The 9,406-nt window shown below is 41.9% G+C and overlaps 1 non-coding gene across 1 annotated transcript; it reads right to left on the reverse strand.

The window, feature by feature from the left end:
* Window positions 1-267: 267 nt before the first annotated feature.
* On the reverse strand, window positions 268-374 carry LOC141715291 (small nucleolar RNA R71). The gene has a single exon (XR_012572058.1). It is a non-coding gene; the product is annotated as a small nucleolar RNA R71 (small nucleolar RNA).
* Window positions 375-9,406: the final 9,032 nt, after the last annotated feature.

Consider the following 9,406-nt stretch of genomic DNA (forward strand, 5'->3'; position numbering starts at 1 on the left):
ACTATTCAGATGGTTCAGAACTCTGTTTCTTTCGGAGGAGCTGCGACTGAAGACCCCAACATGCACATAAGAAATTTTGTCGAGATCTGCAGTACTTTCAAATATAATGGTGTGACTGATGAGGCTATCAAGCTGAGGCTTTTCCCATTCTCACTGAGGGATAAAGCTAAGAACTGCTTACATTCTGAACCAGCTGGGTCCATCACTACTTGGCAAGATCTTGCGCAAAAGTTTCTGGTGAAGTTTTATCCAATGGCCAAGACTGCTGCTATGAGGAGTGCTCTTACTCAGTTTGCACAGCAACCTATAGAATCTATGTGCGAAGCTTGGGAACGCTACAAGGAAATGTTAAGAAAATGTCCACATCATGCAATACCCGATTGGATGGTGATCACTGGTTTCTATAATGGTTTAGGGGCCCAATCTCGGCCCATGCTCGATGCAGCAGCTGGAGGCGCCTTGTGGGCCAAAAGCTATACTGAGGCTTATAATCTTATTGAGACTATGGCTGCAAATGAGCATCAAAACCCAACTCAAAGGATGATGCCTGGGAAGGTAGCAGGTATTCTGGAAGTCGATGCAGCCACCGCTATTGTAGCGCAGCTCCAAGCGTTGTCTATGAAGGTCGATTCTCTAGCTACCCATGGAGTCAGTCAAATAGCTATGGTCTGTGAGCTTTGTGCAGGTTCTCATGCTATTGATCAGTGTTCTCTTGTTAACGAATCTGTTCAGTATGTGAACAATTATCAGCGACAACAGCAGCCTGTGCCAGCTACTTATCATCCTAACAACAGAAATCATCCAAATTTCAGTTGGGGTAATAATCAGAATGCTATTCAGCCACCATATCAGCAAGGTGTGAGTAAACAGTTCAATCCACCTGGATTCCAGCAACCACAGTAGTATGCTCAAAGGCAATCATATCCTCAACAGGGAGGTGCAGTTGCACCCACTAGTGCTAATTTTGAGGAACTTAAGCTGTTATGCAAGAGTCAGGCGGTGTCGATCAAGACCTTGGAAAATCAAATCGGTCAAATAGCCAATGCAGTGCTCAATCGCCAACCTGGCACACTTCCCAGTGACACGGAAGTTCCAGGCAGGAAGGAAGCTAAAGAGCAAGTCAAGGCTATTACCTTAAGGTCTGGGAAAGTTGATGATGCTGAAAAGGCAAAAGAAGGAGAAGCTGAAGTTGGAGATGAAGAGTTAAGCAAAAGGAGAAAGCGGCAGAACCAAGGAAGACTTATGTTGAACACACTCTGCCTGAGGGTAATACAGGGGAGAAACAACTCTATCCTCCACCACCTTTCCCTAAGAGATTGCAACAACAAAAGCTGGATAAGCAGTTCGGTAAGTTTCTGGAGGTGTTCAAGAAACTTCACATCAATATACCTTTCACTGAGGCTCTGGAGCAAATGCCTAGTTATGCGAAGTTTATGAAGAGTATTCTTTCAAGGAAGGTGAAACTGGATGACCTTGAGATCGTTGCTCTAACGAAAGAATGCAGTGTTGTGCTACAGCAAAAGTTACCTCCAAAGCTTAAAGATCCAGGTAGCTTCACCATTCCTTGAACCATTGGCAAGTTGTCTTTTGACAAATGCCTTTGCAATTTAGGAGCAAGCATCAATCTGATGCCGTTGTCGATCTTTAAAAAGTTGGATTTTCCTGATCCAAAGCCCACCTACATGTCTCTACAATTGGCTGATCGTTCTATTACTTACCCAAGAGGCATAGTGGAGGATGTGCTAGTTAAGGTGGATAAGCTCTTCTTTCCTGCAGACTTTGTTATTCTGGATTTCGAGGAAGATAAGAAGATTCCCATAATCTTGGGAAGACCTTTCTTGGCTACTGGCCGTACCTTGATAGATGTGCAGAAAGGTGAACTTACAATGAGGGTGCAGGATCAGGATGTGACCTTCAATGTATTCAAACAATGAAATTCCCTACAGAAGATGAGGAGTGCTTAAAAGTGGATTTGATTGATTTTGCGGTTACTTGAGAACTCGATCATATGCTAATGTCTGATGCATTAGAAAAGGCCTTATTGGGGATTTTGACAGTGATGATGAGGATGGCAATGAGCAATTATAATATCTTAATGCTTCTCCCTGGAGGCGAAAGCTGGACATGCCGTTTGAATCTCTTGGTACTTCTGACCTCAAAAATGCTGAAGGAAAGCTCAAACCATCAATTGAGGAAGCACCCACCTTGGAGCTTAAGCCATTGCCTGAACACTTGAGGTATGCTTTTTTAGGTGATGCATCTACATTACCTGTTATTATTGCATCTGACCTTTCAGGTAGTGAGGAGGACAAACTCTTAAGGATTTTGAGAGAATTCAAATCGGCTATTGGATGGACCATAGCAGACATCAAGGGGATCAGCCCTTCATATTACATGCATAAGATTCTGCTCGAGGAGGGTAGTAAGCCAACTGTTGAGCAACGGCGCAGACTTAATCCTATCATGAAAGAGGTGGTGAAGAAAGAAATTCTGAAGTGGCTTGATGCATGAATAATTTATCCTATTTCTGACAGTTCTTGGGTGAGCCTCGTGCAATGTGTGCCTAAGAAAGGAGGTATTACTATGGTAGCAAATGAGAAGAACGAGCTCATTCCCGCTCGAACAGTCACAGGATGGAGAGTATGCATGGACTACCGAAAGTTGAACAAGGCCACGAGGAAGGATCACTTCCCTCTTCTGTTTATTGATCAGATGCTTTACAGGTTGGCTGGTCATGAGTATTATTTTCTTCTGGATGGTTACTCGGGGTATAATCAGATTTGTATTGCACCAGAGGATCAAGAAAAGACTACCTTCACTTGTCCATTTGGCACGTTTGCTTTTTGCAGAGTTTCGTTTGGGTTATGCGGCGCACCGGCCACTTTTCAGAGATGTATGATGGCTATATTCTCTGACATGATTGGCAATAATGTCGAGGTGTTCATGGACGACTTCTCCGTATTTGGACATTCGTATGATGAATGTTTGAATAATCTTTGTGTCATGCTCAAAAGGTGCGTGGAAACTAATTTGGTGCTCAATTGGGAAAAATGTCATTTTATGGTGCGTGAAGGCATTATTCTTGGGCATAAGGTCTCTAGCAAGGGTCTTGAGGTGGACAAAGCCAAGGTGGGAGTCATTGAAAATCTTCCACCACCTATTTCTGTGAAAGGAATCCGTAGTTTTCTTGGTCATGCGGGTTTTTATTGGTGTTTCATCAATGATTTTTCGAAGATATCTAAGCCGCTGTGCAACTTGCTTGAGAAGGATGTGTCTTTCAAATTTGATGATGAATGTTTGATGGCATTCGAGACTCTTAAGAAGAGTTTGATCACTGCACCAGTTATTACAGCACCGGATTGGACAGAGCCTTTTGAGATGATGTGTGATGCGAGTGATTATACGGTAGGCGCAGTTCTTGGGCAGCGCAAGAATAATCTCTTTCATGTGGTCTACTATGCTAGCAAGACCTTAAATAGGGCGGAAATGAACTATACCACTACTGAGAAGGAGCTCTTGGCTATAGTCTTTGGTTTCGAAAAATTTCGATCTTATCTGCTTGGGACAAAAATGACAGTATTCACTGATCATGCGGCCATTTGCTATTTGGTTTCCAAGAAGGATTCGAAGCCGAGACTCATTCGTTGGGTGCTCTTACTACAGGAATTTGAGTTAGAGATCAAGGATCGAAAAGTACTGAGAATCAAGTAGCTGGCCATCTCTCTAGATTGGAGAATCCCGAGTCTACTTCACATGATAAGACATTGATCAACGAATCTTTTCCGGATGAGCAGTTGTTCGCAGTTCAGGAGGAAGAGCCATGGTTTGCAGATATTGTGAATTATCTTGTCAGCAATATAATGCCTCCTAATTTGACCACAGCTCAAAAGAAGAAGTTTCTGCATGAGGTAAAGTGGTATATGTGGGATGAACCGTATTTATTTAGATAGGGAGCTGACCAGATCATCAGGAGATGTATCCCATTCTGTGAGACGGAGGAGATATTACGAGACTGCCACTCCACAGTTTATGGAGGACACTATGGTGGTGAGAAGACGGTAGCTCGTATTCTGCAAGCAGGTTTTTTCTGGCCTACCTTGTTTAAGGATGCTTATCAATTTGTTTTAAGGTGTGATCGTTACCAAAGAGTGGGAAATTTGACGAGAAAGGATGAGATGCTGTTAAATGTGATGCTTGAAGTCGAGGTCTTTGATGTTTGGGGAATCGATTTCATGGGGCCTTTTGTCTCATCCTGCAACAATCAGTACATCTTGCTGGCAGTCGATTATGTCTCAAAATGGGTAGAAGTCAAAGCTCTACCGACAAATGATGCAAAGGCATTGTTGAATTTTCTTCATAAGCAGATTTTCACAAGGTTTGGAACGCCTCGAGTAATCATAAGTGATGAAGGGTCGCATTTCTGCAACCGTAAGTTCACTTATATGATGTAGCGTTATAACGTGAATCATCGAGTTGCTACTGCCTATCATCCGCAAACAAATGGTCAAGTGGAAGTATCTAACAGAGAGATCAAGCGCATTCTAGAGAAGGTTGTTTGTCCGTCAAGGAAGGATTGGTCTTTAAAGCTCGATGAAGCTGTTTGGGCTTACAGAACAGCATACAAAACTCCACTTGGTATGTCCCCGTTTCAACTGGTGTATGGTAAGGGATGTCATTTACCTGCGGAGCTTGAGCATAAGGCCTATTGGGCGTTGAAAAAGTTGAACCTGGATCTAGATGCAGCTGGAAAGAAGCGAATGCTTCAGCTTAATGAACTTGATGAATTTCGACTCCAAGCGTACGAGAACAACAAAATGTACAAGGAAAAGGTGAAAAGGTGGCATGATAGGAAGCTACATCCTAAGTTATTCGTGTCGGGGCAACAAGTTCTCTTATTCAACTCTCGTCTCCGACTTTTTCCTGGGAAGTTGAAATCAAGGTGGTCTGGACCTTTTATTTTCAAAATTGTGTTTCCACATGGAGCGGTGGAAATTTTTGAGAATGATCTGGACCAAGCATTCAAGGTTAATGGTCAGCGTTTGAAGCACTACTATGGAGGCACGACAAATCGAGAAGTGGTTAGTGCCATTTTATTGTCAACTTGAGGAAGGTGCGCAACGTCAAGTTAATGACGAAAAAGAAGCGCTTCGTGGGAGGCAACCCATGATTTGTTGTTACAGGAACTCTTAGAAGTTAATAACCTATCCAAAACCACAAAAAAATTAGAAAAACTGGGCCAGAAAAAAAAATCCAGTAGCCACCTGAGCGCCCGCTCAGCTTTCCTGAGCGATCGCTCAGGGGTCGTCTGGGAGAAAAAATTTTAGTTTCATAAAAATCCAAAAAAATCAGAAAAATAAAAAAACAAAATACAGCCCATAAACCCACGACCTATTTCCCCATTATCCCATGATTTTAACCCTTAAACCCACTCCTAATCAAATTCTACCCTAATCCATACCCTATATATACATACACCTATCCCATATATCTCACATACTCTTTCTACACTTCAACTCTCTCCCACACACAAAAACATAAATCTCAAGCACTTTTATTCAGATTCGATGGCACTCAAGAGAGCAAGGACTATTGATAGCAGCAGCACGGTCCCTACTGCTGATTCTTCGAGGGGTACTGCTGCGAGGCCTCGTTTGAATGATAGGGCTGCTGAGGAGGAGTACACTAGGCTTCTGGGGAAGCCGATTCTGAAGGAGAGGGGCTTTTTATCATTGGGGAGAGATGGTGAGTTGTTGCCTATGATTGCTGAGAAGGGGTGGATAGCTTTTTGTGAGTCGCCTGAAGCAGTGCCGATGAGCGTGGTTCGTGAGTTCTATGCGAACGCGAAGGCCGAGAAGAATGGGTATTCTGTGGTCCGGGGGATGACGGTTGATTATCACCCAGCGGTGATTCGCCATGTGATTGGGCAGAGACAGAGGAAGCCCACGGAGGAGAGTTGGAACAAGAAGACTGCTGAGGATTTTGACTTGGATTTGATTTGTACTACTCTCTGTAGGCCGGGCACAATATGGACTTTCAAGACTGGAACTAATGAGTATCGTCACTTTCCGGCGATCGCGATGAACAGGTATGCCCGTGCATGGAATGCGTTTATTTGTGCTAATATTCTGCCTTCTTCGCATGCACATGAGGTCACAGTTGAGAGAGCACAGTTATTGTCGGGAATTTTGAATGAGGAGTACTATGTGGACCTTGGTGAGTTCATCTACCAAGGAATTCTGAAGTTTTTTAGGGGAGCTAAGTACATGAACATCCTTATGCATCCACGGTTACTAAGCTTTGCCGAGCGGTGGGAGTTTAGTGGTCGTCTCATGAGCAGTTGCAGTTATCGGCCGCTCCTATTGATTCCGGGACTCTGAATGTGATGTAGGAGTAGACCGGTGGTGAGCCCGAGGAGCATGGGCTGGGTTATCATCTTCCAGGAGGGCGTCCAGCATGAGGTGCTACTATGGCGAGGCCAAGGCGTGATGAGGCTGGTTCTTCTAGTGCTCAGGAGGGTGCTGGGATGGCTGATGCCCAGTATAGGAGGCTGTCACGGAGGATGGATGCTATGTACGAGACGCAGAGCAGGTTTGCTCAGGAGCTCACCCTTGCGCTAGGGACCGCTTTTTGAGGCCTTGGAGCTGACATCCAGTGGCCAGTTTTTGGTGAGGACTCTGCATATCCGCCTCCTGATATACCACCCACAGAGGGTGATGATGATGATGATCTCTCCGAATAGGTATACCCTGTGTTCCTTTCTACTACCTTCACTGGGGACAGTGAAGATTTTAAGTTTGGGGGTGGTAGTTAAGGAACATTTTGTGTGTGTGTCATATAGTTGCATATTCATGATAGTTAGTTCATATAATTGCATAATTTTTTCCATATAGAGTTTTTTTTATAGCTTTATTTGTTTATCATGTCATGTAGCTCTTGCATTTGCCATGATCCCTTTTGCGCTGATTTGCCGACTGATTTGTGATGTTGATGCGAGTGTAGTGATAGCATTAAAGTAATGTTGAATCGTGTAGGTTGATATGCATGCTAGAAACACTTGTAATTTCACTAAGTCTTAGAGAATGCTTAAGGACTAGATTGTTGTTATGGTTCGACGGTTTTTGAGGTTAATCTATTTATTATGCTTAGAATTTTATAATATGTTCTTAGTGATAAAAGGCATGAAAAGAAAAAAAATATGGAGTAAAAAATGGAATTCGTTGCTAATTGTGGCTAGGCGTCAAATGGCTAGTAGCCAGCTCGTATGTGTATGCGAGTAGTCTAGGGTTGAGCAGGATGGAGCGAAACGCACTTGCTCAGAAATTTTTGAAAAAATATATATATATAGAAAAAAAAGAGAGAAAAAATAATAAAGAGTTAATGCATAATTGATCACGAGTGGGCTCTTTGGTATTCGAGTTATTAAGTTCTTAGGGAACTTGTGCCTAGTGACCTAAGGCTTTTATAGTCTGGGATCCGCTAACCTAACGCTCGCTACATGGATACCATTGTATAAGTCTTTTGTGGACCTCACTCATTGCACGGTCAATTTGTTATTATAAATAAAAAGCATGATTCCGTAATAAGCTCCAGGATTCTTGAAGTGTTATAAGTCACTTTGTGCCTAGAATTTTTATTTTTTGTATAATCATGTGATTGCCTGGATGATAGTTGAGTCGTGATAATTAATCTAGTTGCGAAGCATATCTGTTAAGCATCTGCACACACCACGTTTCTGGCTGTATGTTAGTTTGTATGATTCGATTGATCTTTATTCGCCTAATTGCATTTATTGAGATGTCGTGAGTTGGTTGGTTTGGTCGTAGTAAGGGGGATCGCAGCATTTCATATAGATTGCATTCATGCATGTTTTTAGTTTGTTTTTGAGACTGTGACGCTTGAGGACAAGCATCGATTTAAATTTGGGGGTGTGATAAGTGACATTTTATACCACTTAGAACGTCTTATAATAGCTTAAATTGGTGTCTTGAAATCAAGTATTTTGTGTATTTGATGCATTTTTCTAGTGTTTATGCATTTCAGGGTATTAGTTGCATTTCGGGGGAGAATTCATCAATAATAGGCCTTGGCATGTGTCTAGCATTGCAAGTGGGAAGAGAGGAGCAGATTACAGCGAAGAAACGGAGAAAACAGACCATTTTTCCAGAAGGGGTCTGAACGCCCGCTCAGCTATGCTGAGCGGCCGCGCAGGAAGTTGAGCGCCCGCTTAGCTATGCTGAGCGGCCGCGCAGGGTCGTAATTTTAGATTTAATATTTTAGACTTCTAATTCTATTTGGCTTCCAACTTCTGAGTAATCTGGGTTTTATGGGACTCCTATATAAGTAGATTTCAGAGATGTTTCACGTGTGTTGGATCGTTGTATTAATCAAGGAGCGAAGGAGATAAGGAAGAAGACCGTTTTAGCACATCGCAACAAAGAGGAAGCATATTTTCTTGTGATTCTTTATTTCGTTGTAACGTTGGATGCTAGTTTTCTTTGCTTTGAACCTATTTACTCTTGTGACGTACTCTAGTTTAATATAATTAGTTTAGTTATTATTCTTTTGTGTTTATTTATCATGTTTTCATATGAACCCATGATGACGATGAGTGCTAACATGGGCTAATCGTGATCATGGGGTCATAACGGATTTACTATGTACTTCTTTAGTTAGTTGTTTAATACCTTAGTGTGTGATGATTGTATGATATCTAGTATTGGTTGTGCGTATTCGTCTTATGTGCGTCACGAACATATAAGATAGGGTGTTAATCTCTTGTGAAGCGACGGTGGATCTCGAGATTTAGAACTTGCCATGCTAGCATAGGTTCATGTACGAGTCTGCATGATTAGTGGGTAACTCTAACCGTTTTATTCGCCCTGTGTAATCAAAAGGAATAACTTGTTCTTAAATCATTATGTTGTCGATTTCTGTAGACATATAGGGACTCAACATAATTGATGCCTATTCAACTTCTATCTTAATTGTGGATGTTTGGTAGAATGGTATTAGTACAATGAAAGTTGGCTTTTATCAGTTTCGTGTTATTCGATTAATATCATCGTTGTTGCATGCTAAGGGTAATAACAATGACTACTGAAGGAAGTAGTAATGAAGTTGTGATCTCATGAGTATTTTAATATTATTAATTCTAAGTGTTAATTAAGTGTTTAATTCTAGTAGTTAATTATAGTTCATAATTAGTTAATCAAATCTAAGTGTTATTGTCTTAACATTGAGAAGTAAACATACATTAGTGAGTGAGTTTAATTGAACATAATTAGTCTGTGTCTCTGTGGGAATGAACTAGAAAGTATTCTATATTACTTGCAAACGCGTATACTTGCGTGAATATTAGCGCGTGTTTTCGCCTTAACAAGTTTTTGGCGCCGCTGCCGGGGACTCG

This window comes from Apium graveolens, chromosome 3, assembly GCF_009905375.1.
Source record: "Apium graveolens cultivar Ventura chromosome 3, ASM990537v1, whole genome shotgun sequence".
Lineage (NCBI taxonomy): Eukaryota > Viridiplantae > Streptophyta > Magnoliopsida > Apiales > Apiaceae > Apium > Apium graveolens.